This window comes from Rhipicephalus microplus, unplaced genomic scaffold (genome assembly GCF_043290135.1).
Source record: "Rhipicephalus microplus isolate Deutch F79 unplaced genomic scaffold, USDA_Rmic scaffold_85, whole genome shotgun sequence".
Lineage (NCBI taxonomy): Eukaryota > Metazoa > Arthropoda > Arachnida > Ixodida > Ixodidae > Rhipicephalus > Rhipicephalus microplus.
In genome coordinates, this window is record NW_027464657.1 from 683926 (window position 1) to 696611 (window position 12686).

Sequence of the window (12686 nt, forward strand, 5' to 3'; positions counted from 1 at the left end):
ATTGGCTAGCGCGATCAGCTGTTGACCGAGAGGTTGGAGGTTCGAGCCCACCCGGGGGTGGTGTGTCACTTTTTTCTTTGCGCTGATAGCTTCGAAGATATGTTCTGAAGGTGGTGAGAGTGGAGCAGGACTGTCTCCGTGGCGCAATGGGCTAGCGCGATAGGCTGTTAACCGAAATGTTGAAATTTCAAGCCCACCCGGGGACGGTGTCTCGCTTTTTTTTCTTTGCACTGATAGCTTTGAAGATGTGTTCTGATTGTGGTGAGAGTGGAGTACGACTGTCTCCGTGGCACAATTGGCTAGCGCGAGTGGCTGTTTGAGAAAGGTTGGAGGTTCGAGCCCAACCGGGGTTGGTGCGGCGCTTTTTTTATTGCACTGATAGCTTTGAAGATATGTTCTGATGGTGGTGAGAGTCGAGCAGGACTGTCTCCATGGCGCGATTGGTTAGCGCGATCGGCTGTTAACCGAAAGGTTGGAGTTTCGAGCCCACCCGGGGACGGTGTGTCGCTTTTTTTTCTTTGCGCTGATAGCTTTGATGATATGCTCTAATGGTGGTGAGAGTGGAGCAGGACTGTCTCCGTGGCGCAATGGGCTAGCGCGATCGGCTGTTAACCGAAAGCCTGGAGGTTCGAGCCCACCCGGTGGTGGTGCAGCGCTTTTTTTTTGGGCTGATAGCTTTGAAGATATGTTCTCATGGTGGTGAGAGTGGAGCAGGACTGTCTCCGTGGCGCAATTGGCAGGCGCAATCGGCTGTTTACCGAAAGCTTGGAGGTTCGAGCCCACCCGGTGGTGGTGCAGCGCTTTTTTTCTTTGGGCTGATAGCTTTGAAGATATGTTCTGATGGTGGTGAGAGTATAGCATTGACTGTCTCCGTGGCGCAATTGGCTAGCGCGATCAGCTGTTGACCGAGAGGTTGGAGGTTCGAGCCCACCCGGGGGTTGTGTGTCGCTTTTTTCTTCGCGCTGATAGCTCTGAAGATATGTTCTGATGGTGGTGAGAGTGGAGCAGGACTGTCTCCATGGCGCAATTGGTTAGCGCGATCGGCTGTTAACCGAAAGGTTGGAGTTTCGAACCCACCCGGGGACGGTGTGTCGCTTTTTTTTCTTTGCGCTGATAGCTTTGATGATATGCTCGGATGGTGGTGAGAGTGGAGCAGGACTGTCTCCGTGGCGCAATGGGCTAGCGTGATCGGCTGTTAACCGAAAGCTTGGAGGTTCGAGCCCATCCGGGGACGGTGTGTCGCTTTTTTTTCTTTGCGCTGATAGCTTTGAAGATATGTTCTGATGGTGGTGAGAGTGGAGCAGGACTGTCTCCATGGCGAAATTGGTTAGCGCGATCGGCTGTTAACCGAAAGGTTGGAGTTTCGAGCCCACCCGGGGACGGTGTGTCGCTTTTTTTTTCTTTGCGCTGATAGCTTTGATGATATGCTCTGATGGTGGTGAGAGTGGAGCAGGACTGTTTCCGTGGCGCAGTGGGCTAGCGCGATCGGCTGTTAACCGAAAGCTTGGAGGTTCGAGCTCACCCGGTGGTGGTGCGGCGCTTTTTTTCTTTGGGCTGATAGCTTTGAAGATATATTCTGATGGTGGTGAGAGTGGAGCAAGACTGTCTCCGTGGCGCAGTGGGCTAGCGCGATCGGCTGTTAACCGAAAGCTTGGAGGTTCGAGCCCACCCGGGGGTGGTGCGGCGCTTATTTTTCTTTGCGCTGATAGCTTTGAAGATAGGTTCTGATGGTGGTGAGAGTATAGCATTGACTGTCTCCGTGGCGAAATTGGCTAGCGCGATCAGCTGTTGACAGAGAGGTTGGAGGTTTGAGCCCTTCCGGGAGTGGTGTGTCGCTTTTTTCTTCGCGCTGATAGCTCTGAAGAAATGTTCTGACGGGGGTGAGAGTGGAGCACGACTGTCTCCGTGGCGCAATTGGCTGGCGCGATCGACTCTTAACCGAAACGTTCGAGGTTCGAGCCCACCCGGTGGTGGTGTGGCGCATTTTTTTTCTTTGGGCTGCTAGCTTTGAAGATATGTTCTGATGGTGGTGAGAGTAGAGCAGGACTGTCTCCGTGGCGCAATTGGCTAGCACGGTCGGCTGTTAACCGAAAGGTTGGAGGTTCGAGCCCTCCCGGGATGGGTGTGTTGCTTTTTTCTTTGCGCTGATACTTTGAAGATATGTTCTGATGGTGGTGAGAGAGGAGTAGGACTGTCTCCGTGGCGCAATTGGCTAGCGAAATCGGCTGTTAACCGAAAGGTTGGAGGTTCGAGCCCTTCCGGGAGTGGTGTGTTAATTTTTTCTTTGTGCTGATAGCTTTGAAGATATGTTCTGATGGTGGTGAGAGCAGAGTACGACTGTCTCCGTGGCGCAATTGGCTAGCGCGATCGGCTGTTTACCGAAAGCTTGGAGGTTCGAGCCCACCCGGGGGTGGTGCAGCACTTTTTTTCTTTGGGCTGATAGCTTTGAAGATATGTTCTCATGGTGGTGAGAGTGGAGCAGGACTGTCTCCATGGCGCGATTGGTTAGCGCGATCGGCTGTTAACCGAAAGGTTGGAGTTTCGAGCCCACCCGGGGACGGTGTGTCGCTTTTTTTTTCTTTGCGCTGATAGCTTTGATGAAATGCTCTGATGGTGGTGAGAGTGGAGCAGGACTGTCTCCGTGGCGCAATGGGCTAGCGCGATCGGCTGTTAACCGAAAGCCTGGAGGTTCGAGCCCAACCGGTGGTGGTGCAGCGCTTTTTTTCTTTGGGCTGATAGCTTTGAAGATATGTTCTCATGGTGGTGAGAGTGGAGCAGGACTGTCTCCGTGGCGCAATTGGCAGGCGCAATCGGCTGTTTACCGAAAGCTTGGAGGTTCGAGCCCACCCGGTGGTGGTGCAGCGCTTTTTTTCTTTGGGCTGATAGCTTTGAAGATATGTTCTGATGGTGGTGAGAGTATAGCATTGACTGTCTCCGTGGCGCAATTGGCTAGCGCGATCAGCTGTTGACCGAGAGGTTGGAGGTTCGAGCCCACCCGGGGGTTGTGTGTCGCTTTTTTCTTCGCGCTGATAGCTCTGAAGATATGTTCTGATGGTGGTGAGAGTGGAGCAGGACTGTCTCCATGGCGCAATTGCTTAGCGCGATCGGCTGTTAACCGAAAGGTTGGAGTTTCGAGCCCACCCGGGGACGGTGTGTCGCTTTTTTTTCTTTGCGCTGATAGCTTTGATGTTATGCTCTGATGGTGGTGAGAGTGGAGCAGGACTGTCTCCGTGGCGCAATGGGCTAGCGCGATCGGCTGTTAACCGAAAGCTTGGAGGTTCGAGCCCACCCGGGGACGGTGTGTCGCTTTTTTTCCTTTGCGCTGATAGCTTTGAAGATATGTTCTGATGGTGGTGAGAGTAGAGCAGGACTGTCTCCATGGCGAAATTGGTTAGCGCGATCGGCTGTTAACCGAAAGGTTGGAGTTTCGAGCCCACCCGGGGACGGTGTGTCGCTTTTTTTTTCTTTGCGCTGATAGCTTTGATGATATGCTCTGATGGTAGTGAGAGTGGAGCAGGACTGTTTCCGTGGCGCAATGGGCTAGCGCGATCGGCTGTTAACCGAAAGCTTGGAGGTTCGAGCTCACCCGGTGGTGGTGCGGCGCTTTTTTTCTTTGGGCTGATAGCTTTGAAGATATATTCTGATGGTGGTGAGAGTGGAGCAAGACTTTCTCCGTGGCGCAGTGGGCTAGCGCGATCGGCTGTTAACCGAAAGCTTGGAGGATCGAGCCCACCCGGGGGTGGTGCGGCGCTTATTTTTCTTTGCGCTGATAGCTTTGAAGATATGTTCTGATGGTGGTGAGAGTATAGCATTGACTGTCTCCGTGGCGCAATTGGCTAGCGCGATCAGCTGTTGACCGAGAGGTTGGAGGTTCGAGCCCACCCGGGGGTGGTGTGTCACTTTTTTCTTTGCGCTGATAGCTCCGAAGATATGTTCTGATGGTGGTGAGAGTGGAGCACGACTGTCTCTGTGGCGCAATTGGCTAGCGCGATCGGCTGTTAACCGAAAGCTTGGAGGCTCGAGCCCACCCGGAGGTGGTGTCGCGCTTATTTTTCTTTGCGCTGATAGCTTTGAAGATATGTTCTGATGGTGGTGAGAGTATAGCAGGACTGTCTCCGTGGCGCAATTGGCTAGCGCGATCAGCTGTTGACAGAGAGGTTGGAGGTTTGAGCCCTTCCGGGAGTGGTGTGTCGCTTTTTTCTTCGCGCTGATAGCTCTGAAGAAATGTTCTGACGGGGGTGAGAGTGGAGCACGACTGTCTCCGTGGCGCAATTGGCTGGCGCGATCGACTCTTAACTGAAACGTTCGAGGTTCGAGCCCACCCGGTGGTGGTGCGGCGCATTTTTTTCTTTGGGCTGCTAGCTTTGAAGATATGTTCTGATGGTGGTGAGAGTAGAGCAGGACTGTCTCCGTGGCGCAATTGGCTAGCACGGTCGGCTGTTAACCGAAAGGTTGGAGGTTCGAGCCCTCCCGGGATGGGTGTGTTGCTTTTTTCTTTGCGCTGATACTTTGAAGATATGTTCTGATGGTGGTGAGAGAGGAGTAGGACTGTCTCCGTGGCGCAATTGGCTAGCGAAATCGGCTGTTAACCGAAAGGTTGGAGGTTCGAGCTCTTCCGGGAGTGGTGTGTTGCTTTTTTCTTTGTGCTGATAGCTTTGAAGATATGTTCTGATGGTGGTGAGAGCAGAGTACGACTGTCTCCGTGGCGCAATTGGCTAGCGCGATCGGCTGTTTACCGAAAGCTTGGAGGTTCGAGCCCACCCGGGGGTGGTGCAGCACTTTTTTTCTTTGGGCTGATAGCTTTGAAGATATGTTCTCATGGTGGTGAGAGTGGAGCAGGACTGTCTCCGAGGCGCAATTGGCTAGCGCAATCGGCTGTTAACCGAAAGGTTGGAGGTTCGAGCCCTACCGGAAGTGGTGTGTTGCTTATTTTTCTTTGGGCTGATAGCTTTGAAGATATGTTCTGATGGTGGTTAGAGTGGAGCAGGACTGTCTCCGCGGCGCAATTGGCTAGCGTGATCGGCTGTTAACCGAAAGCTTGGAGTTTCGAGCCCACCCGGTAGTGGTGTGGCGCTTTTTTTTCTTTGAGCTGATAGCTTTGAAGATATATTCTGATGGTGGTGAGAGTGGAGCAAGACTGTCTCCGTGGCGCAATTGGCTAGCGCGATCGGCTGTTAACCAAAATGTTGGAGTTTCAAGCCCACCCGGGGACGGTGTGTCGCTTTTTTTTCTTTGCACTGATAGCTTTGAAGATATGTCCTGATGGTGGTGAGAGTGGAGTACGACTGTCTCCGTGGCACAATTGGCTAGCGCGAGCGGCTGTAAACAGAAAGGTTGGAGGTTCGAGCCCAACCGGGGGTTGTGCGGCGCTTTTTTTCATTGCACTGATAGCTTTGAAGATATGTTCTGATGGTGGTGAGAGTGGAGCGGGACTGTCTCCATGGCGCAATTGGTTAGCGCGATCGGCTGTTAACCGAAAGGTTGGAGTTTCGAGCCCACCCGGGGACGGTGTGTCGATTTTTTTTTCTTTGCGCTGATAGCTTTGAGAATATGCTCTGATGGTGGTGAGAGTGGAGCAGGACTGTCTCCGTGGCGCAATGGGCTAGGGCGATCGGCTGTTAACGGAAAGCTTGGAGGTTCGAGCCTACCCGGGGGTGGTGCGGCGCTTTTTTTTCTTTGCGCTGATAGCTTTGAAGATATGTTCTGATGGTGGTGAGAGTAGAGCAGGACTCTCTCCGTGGCGCAATTGGCTAGCGCGATCGGCTGTTTACCGATAGCTTGGAGGTTCGAGCCCACACGGTGGTGGTGCAGCGATTTTTTTCTTTCGGCTGATAGCTTTGAAGGTATGTTCTGATGGTGGTAAGAGTGGAGCAGGAATGTCTCCGTGGCGCAATTGGCTAGCACGTTCAGCCGTTAACCGAAAGGTTGGAGGTTCGAGCCCACCCGGTGGTGGTGCGGGCTTTTTTTTCTATGGGCTGATAGCTTTGAAGATATGTTCTGATGGTGGTGAGAGTCAAGCAGGACTGTCTCCGTGGCGCAATTGGCTAGCGCGATCGACTGTTAACCGAAAGGTTGGAGAATCGAGCCCACCCGGTGGTGGTGCAGCGCATTTTTCTTTGGGCTGATAGCTTTGAAGATATGTTCTGTTGGAGGTGAGAGTGGAGCAGGACTGTCTCCATGGCGCAATTGGTTAGCGCGATCGGCTGTTAACCAAAAGGTTGGAGTTTCGAGCCCACCCGGGGACGGTGTGTCGCTTTTTTTTCTTTGCGCTGATAGCTTTGATGATATGCTCTGATGATGGTGAGAGTGGAGCAGGACTGTCTCCGTGGCGCAATTGGGCTAGCGTGATCGGCTGTTAACCGAAAGCTTGGAGTTTCGAGCCCACCCGGGGACGGTGTGTCGCTTTTTTTTTCTTTGCGCTGATAGCTTTGATGATATGCTCTGATGGTGGTGAGAGTGGAGCAGGACTGTCTCCGTGGCGCAATGGGCTAGCGCGATCGGCTGTTAACCGAAAGCCTGGAGGTTCGAGCCCACCCGGTGGTGGTGCAGCGCTTTTTTTCTTTGGGCTGATAGCTTTGAAGATATGTTCTCATGGTGGTGAGAGTGGAGCAGGACTGTCTCCGTGGCGCAATGGGCAGGCGCAATCGGCTGTTTACCGAAAGCTTGGAGGTTCGAGCCCACCCGGTGGTGGTGCAGCGCTTTTTTTCTTTGGGCTGATAGCTTTGAAGATATGTTCTGATGGTGGTGAGAGTATAGCATTGACTGTCTCCGTGGCGCAATTGGCTAGCGCGATCAGCTGTTGACCGAGAGGTTGGAGGTTCGAGCCCACCTGGGGGTGGTGTGTCGCTTTTTTCTTCGCGCTGATAGCTCTGAAGATATGTTCTGATGGTGGTGAGAGTGGAGCAGGACTGTCTCCATGGCGCAATTGGTTAGCGCGATCGGCTGTTAACCGAAAGGTTGGAGTTTCGAGCCCACCCGGGGACGGTGTGTCGCTTTTTTTTCTTTGCGCTGATAGCTTTGATGATATGCTCTGATGGTGGTGAGAGTGGAGCAGGACTGTCTCCATGGCGCAATGGGCTAGCGCGATCGGCTGTTAACCGAAAGCTTGGAGGTTCGAGCCCACCCGGGGGTGGTGCGGCGCTTTTTTTTCTTTGCACTGATAGCTTTGAAGATATGTTCTGATGGTGGTGAGAGTAGAGCACGACTGTCTCCGTGGCGCAATGGGCTAGCGCGATCGGCTGTTAACCGAAAGCTTGGAGTTTCGAGCCCACCCGGGGACTGTGTGTCGCTTTTTATCTTTGCGCTGATAGCTTTGAAGATATGTTCTGATGGTGGTGAGAGTGGAGCAGGACTGTCTCCATGGCGCAATTGGTTAGCGCGATCGGCTGTTAACCAAAAGGTTGGAGTTTCGAGCCCACCCGGGGACGGTGTGTCGCTTTTTTTTTCTTTGCGCTGATAGCTTTGATGATATGCTCTGATGGTGAGAGTGGAGCAGGACTGTCTCCGTGGCGCATTGGGCTTGCGCGATCGGCTGTTAACCGAAAGCTTGGAGTTTCGAGCCCACCCGGGGACGGTGTGTCGCTTTTTTTTCTTTGCACTGATAGCTTTGAAGATATGTTCTGATGGTGGTGAAAGTGGAGCAGGACTGTCTCCATGGCGAAATTGGTTAGCGCGATCGGCTGTTAACCGAAAGGTTGGAGTTTCGAGCCCACCCGGGGACGGTGTGTCGCTTTTTTTTCTTTGCGCTGATAGCTTTGATGATATGCTCTGATGGTGGTGAGAGTGGAGCAGGACTGTTTCCGTGGCGCAGTGGGCTAGCGCGATCGGCTGTTAACCGAAAGCTTGGAGGTTCGAGCCCACCCGGGGGTGGTGCGGCGCTTATTTTTCTTTGCGCTGATAGCTTTAAAGATATGTTCTGATGGTGGTGAGAGTATAGCATTGACTGTCTCCGTGGCGCAATTGGCTAGCGCGATCAGCTGTTGACCGAGAGGTTGGAGGTTCGAGCCCACCCGGGGGTGGTGTGTCACTTTTTTCTTTGCGCTGATAGCTTCGAAGATATGTTCTGATGGTGGTGAGAGTGGAGCACGACTGTCTCTGTGGCGCAATTGGCTAGCGCGATCGGCTGTTAACCGAAAGCTTGGAGGTTCGAGCCCACCCGGAGGTGGTGCCGCGCTTATTTTTCTTTGCGCTGATAGCTTTGAAGATATGTTCTTATGGTGGTGAGAGTATAGCAGGACTGTCTCCGTGGCGCAATTGGCTAGCGCGATCAGCTGTTGACAGAGAGGTTGGAGGTTTGAGCCCTTCCGGGAGTGGTGTGTCGCTTTTTTCTTCGCGCTGATAGCTCTGAAGAAATGTTCTGACGGGGGTGAGAGTGGAGCACGACTGTCTCCGTGGCGCAATTGGCTGGCGCGATCGACTCTTAACCGAAACTTTCGAGGTTCGAGCCCACCCGGTGGTGGTGTGGCGCATTTTTTTCTTTGGGCTGCTAGCTTTGAAGATATGTTCTGATGGTGGTTAGAGTAGAGCAGGACTGTCTCCGTGGCGCAATTGGCTAGCACGGTCGGCTGTTAACCGAAAGGTTGGAGGTTCGAGCCCTCCCGGGATGGGTGTGTTGCTTTTTTCTTTGCGCTGATACTTTGAAGATATGTTCTGATGGTGGTGAGAGAGGAGTAGGACTGTCTCCGTGGCGCAATTGGCTAGCGAAATCGGCTGTTAACCGAAAGGTTGGAGGTTCGAGCCCTTCCGGGAGTGGTGTGTTGCTTTTTTCTTTGTGCTGATAGCTTTGAAGATATGTTCTGATGGTGGTGAGAGCAGAGTACGACTGTCTCCGTGGCGCAATTGGCTAGCGCGATCGGCTGTTTACCGAAAGCTTGGAGGTTCGAGCCCACCCGGTGGTGGTGCAGCGCTTTTTTTCTTTGGGCTGATAGCTTTGAAGATATGTTCTGATGGTGGTGAGAGTATAGCATTGACTGTCTCCGTGGCGCAATTGGCTAGCGCGATCAGCTGTTGACCGAGAGGTTGGAGGTTCGAGCCCACCCGGGGGTTGTGTGTCGCTTTTTTCTTCGCGCTGATAGCTCTGAAGATATGTTCTGATGGTGGTGAGAGTGGAGCAGGACTGTCTCCATGGCGCAATTGGTTAGCGCGATCGGCTGTTAACCGAAAGGTTGGAGTTTCGAGCCCACCCGGGGACGGTGTGTCGCTTTTTTTTCTTTGCGCTGATAGATTTGATGTTATGCTCTGATGGTGGTGAGAGTGGAGCAGGACTGTCTCCGTGGCGCAATGGGCTAGCGCGATCGGCTGTTAACCGAAAGCTTGGAGGTTCGAGCCCACCCGGGGACGGTGTGTCGCTTTTTTTTTCTTTCGCTGATAGCTTTGAAGATATGTTCTGATGGTGGTGAGAGTGGAGCAGGACTGTCTCCATGGCGAAATTGGTTAGCGCGATCGGCTGTTAACCGAAAGGTTGGAGTTTCGAGCCCACCCGGGGACGGTGTGTCGCTTTTTTTTTCTTTGCGCTGATAGCTTTGATGATATGCTCTGATGGTAGTGAGAGTGGAGCAGGACTGTTTCCGTGGCGCAATGGGCTAGCGCGATCGGCTGTTAACCGAAAGCTTGGAGGTTCGAGCTCACCAGGTGGTGGTGCGGCGCTTTTTTTCTTTGGGCTGATAGCTTTGAAGATATATTCTGATGGTGGTGAGAGTGGAGCAAGACTTTCTCCGTGGCGCAGTGGGCTAGCGCGATCGGCTGTTAACCGAAAGCTTGGAGGTTCGAGCCCACCCGGGGGTGGTGCGGCGCTTATTTTTCTTTGCGCTGATAGCTTTGAAGATATGTTCTGATGGTGGTGAGAGTATAGCATTGACTGTCTCCGTGGCGCAATTGGCTAGCGCGATCAGCTGTTGACCGAGAGGTTGGAGGTTCGAGCCCACCCGGGGGTGGTGTGTCACTTTTTTCTTTGCGCTGATAGCTTCGAAGATATGTTCTGATGGTGGTGAGTGTGGAGCACGACTGTCTCTGTGGCGCAATTGGCTAGAGCGATCGGCTGTTAACCGAAAGCTTGGAGGTTCGAGCCCACCCGGAGGTGGTGCCGCGCTTATTTTTCTTTGCGCTGATAGCTTTGAAGATATGTTCTGATGGTGATGAGAGTATAGCAGGACTGTCTCCGTGGCGCAATTGGCTAGCGCGATCAGCTGTTGACAGAGAGGTTGGAGGTTTGAGCCCTTCCGGGAGTGGTGTGTCGCTTTTTTCTTCGCGCTGATAGCTCTGAAGAAATGTTCTGACGGGGGTGAGAGTGGAGCACGACTGTCTCCGTGGCGCAATTGGCTGGCGCGATCGACTCTTAACCGAAACGTTCGAGGTTCGAGCCCACCCGGTGGTGGTGCGGCGCATTTTTTTCTTTGGGCTGCTAGCTTTGAAGATATGTTCTGATGGTGGTGAGAGTAGAGCAGGACTGTCTCCGTGGCGCAATTGGCTAGCACGGTCGGCTGTTAACCGAAAGGTTGGAGGTTCGAGCCCTCGCGGGATGGGTGTGTTGCTTTTTTCTTTGCGCTGATACTTTCAAGATATGTTCTGATGGTGGTGAGAGAGGAGTAGGACTGTCTCCGTGGCGCAATTGGCTAGCGAAATCGGCTGTTAACCGAAAGGTTGGAGGTTCGAGCCCTTCCGGGAGTGGTGTGTTGCTTTTTTCTTTGTGCTGATAGCTTTGAAGATATGTTCTGATGGTGGTGAGAGCAGAGTACGACTGTCTCCGTGGCGCAATTGGCTAGCGCGATCGGCTGTTTACCGAAAGCTTGGAGGTTCGAGCCCACCCGGGGGTGGTGCAGCACTTTTTTTCTTTGGGCTGATAGCTTTGAAGATATGTTCTCATGGTGGTGAGAGTGGAGCAGGACTGTCTCCGAGGCGCAATTGGCTAGCGCAATCGGCTGTTAACCGAAAGGTTGGAGGTTCGAGCCCTACCGGAAGTGGTGTGTTGCTTATTTTTCTTTGGGCTGATAGCTTTGAAGATATGTTCTGATGGTGGTTAGAGTGGAGCAGGACTGTCTCCGCGGCGCAATTGGCTAGCGTGATCGGCTGTTAACCGAAAGCTTGGAGTTTCGACACACCCGGTAGTGGTGTGGCGCTTTTTTTTCTTTGAGCTGATAGCTTTGAAGATATATTCTGATGGTGGTGAGAGTGGAGCAAGACTGTCTCCGTGGCGCAATTGGCTAGCGCGATCGGCTGTTAACCAAAATGTTGGAGTTTCAAGCCCACCCGGGGACGGTGTGTCGCTTTTTTTTCTTTGCACTGATAGCTTTGAAGATATGTCCTGATGGTGGTGAGAGTGGAGTACGACTGTCTCCGTGGCACAATTGGCTAGCGCGAGCGGCTGTTAACGGAAAGCTTGGAAGTTCGAGCCCACCCGGGGGTGGTGCGGCGCTTTTTTTTCTTTGCGCTGATAGCTTTGAAGATATGTTCTGATGGTGGTGAGAGTAGAGCAGGACTCTCTCCGTGGCGCAATTGGCTAGCGCGATCGGCTGTTTACCGATAGCTTGGAGGTTCGAGCCCACCCGGTGGTGGTGCAGCGCTTTTTTTCTTTCGGCTGATAGCTTTGAAGGTATGTTCTGATGGTGGTAAGAGTGGAGCAGGAATGTCTCCGTGGCGCAATTGGCTAGCACGTTCAGCCGTTAACCGAAAGGTTGGAGGTTCGAGCCCACCCGGTGGTGGTGCAGCGCTTTTTTTCTTTGGGCTGATAGCTTTGAAGATATGTTCTCATGGTGGTGAGAGTGGAGCAGGGCTGTCTCCGTGGCGCAATGGGCAGGCGCAATCGGCTGTTTACCGAAAGCTTGGAGGTTCGAGCCCACCCGGTGGTGGTGCAGCGCATTTTTCTTTGGGCTGATAGCTTTGAAGATATGTTCTGATGGAGGTGAGAGTGGAGCATTGACTGTCTCCGTGGCGCAATTGGCTAGCGCGATCAGCTGTTGACCGAGAGGTTGGAGGTTCGAGCCCACCCGGGGGTGGTGTGTCGCTTTTTTCTTCGCGCTGATAGCTCTGAAGATATGTTCTGATGGTGGTGAGAGTGGAGCAGGACTGTCTCCATGGCGCAATTGGTTAGCGCGATCGGCTGTTAACCGAAAGGTTGGAGTTTCGAGCCCACCCGGGGACGGTGTGTCGCTTTTTTTTCTTTGCGCTGATAGCTTTGATGATATGCTCTGATGGTGGTGAGAGTGGAGCAGGACTGTCTCCGTGGCGCAATGGGCTAGCGCGATCGGCTGTTAACCGAAAGCCTGGAGGTTCGAGCCCACCCGGTGGTGGTGCAGCGCTTTTTTCTTTGGGCTGATAGCTTTGAAGATATGTTCTCATGGTGGTGAGAGTGGAGCAGGACTGTCTCCGTGGCGCAATGGGCAGGCGCAATGGGCTGTTTACCGAAAGCTTGGAGGTTCGAGCCCACCCGGTGGTGGTGCAGCGCTTTTTTTCTTTGGGCTGATAGCTTTGAAGATATGTTCTGGTGGTGGTGAGAGTATAGCATTGACTGTCTCCGTGGCGCAATTGGCTAGCGCGATCAGCTGTTGACCGAGAGGTTGGAGGTTCGAGCCCACCCGGGGGTGGTGTGTCGCTTTTTTCTTCGCGCTGATAGCTCTGAAGATATGTTCTGATGGTGGTGAGAGTGGAGCAGGACTGTCTCCATGGCGCAATTGGCTAGTGCGATCGGCTGT